The sequence below is a fragment of the Penaeus monodon genome, chromosome 20 (assembly GCF_015228065.2).
Source record: "Penaeus monodon isolate SGIC_2016 chromosome 20, NSTDA_Pmon_1, whole genome shotgun sequence".
Classification (NCBI taxonomy): Eukaryota; Metazoa; Arthropoda; class Malacostraca; order Decapoda; family Penaeidae; genus Penaeus; species Penaeus monodon.
In genome coordinates this window covers 7,982,880-7,983,428 of record NC_051405.1, presented here as the reverse complement: position 1 = coordinate 7,983,428, position 549 = coordinate 7,982,880, and positions in this window count along the sequence as shown.

The window sequence follows — 549 nt, the reverse complement described above, 5'->3', positions numbered from 1 at the left end:
TAACTATGTCAGATCGATTTATGAATGTACCCTCCCCCCTCTCCATGTGCCCCCCCCCCTCAACCCCATAGCGTCTCCCACTCTTCCCTCATGACCACCCCCCATACCTCCCCCTCCTCACACATACACGATTGCGCACCTTTCGGTTCTTCCCACATACCCTCTGTACACTCACCCCCCCCCCCCACATACACACCCCCCCTCTCCTCTCCCCCAAATATCCCTGTTCCCCTTCCCTCCCCCTCATACAGCACCCCTTCCCCCTCACCCATATGCCCCTCTTCCTCCCCGCACCCTCCCCTCCCCCCAGCCCAGAATAATCATTTAATAACTCCCTTTGAACGCGTTTTAAAAATGGCCAAAGTTTCCTGGGGGGGACTAGCGTGGTGGCCAAGCGACCGAGGAGAAAGTTGGGCCATTTATCCTTTGAATTATTGGCCAAGATGCCATTTGCTATTCATAAGGCAAGTTGCAATGTATGTAGGTGGAGGTTGATTTTTCACGTGAGTTCTTAATGAGGTTGAATTTATCAGTGTAATGACTCCACTT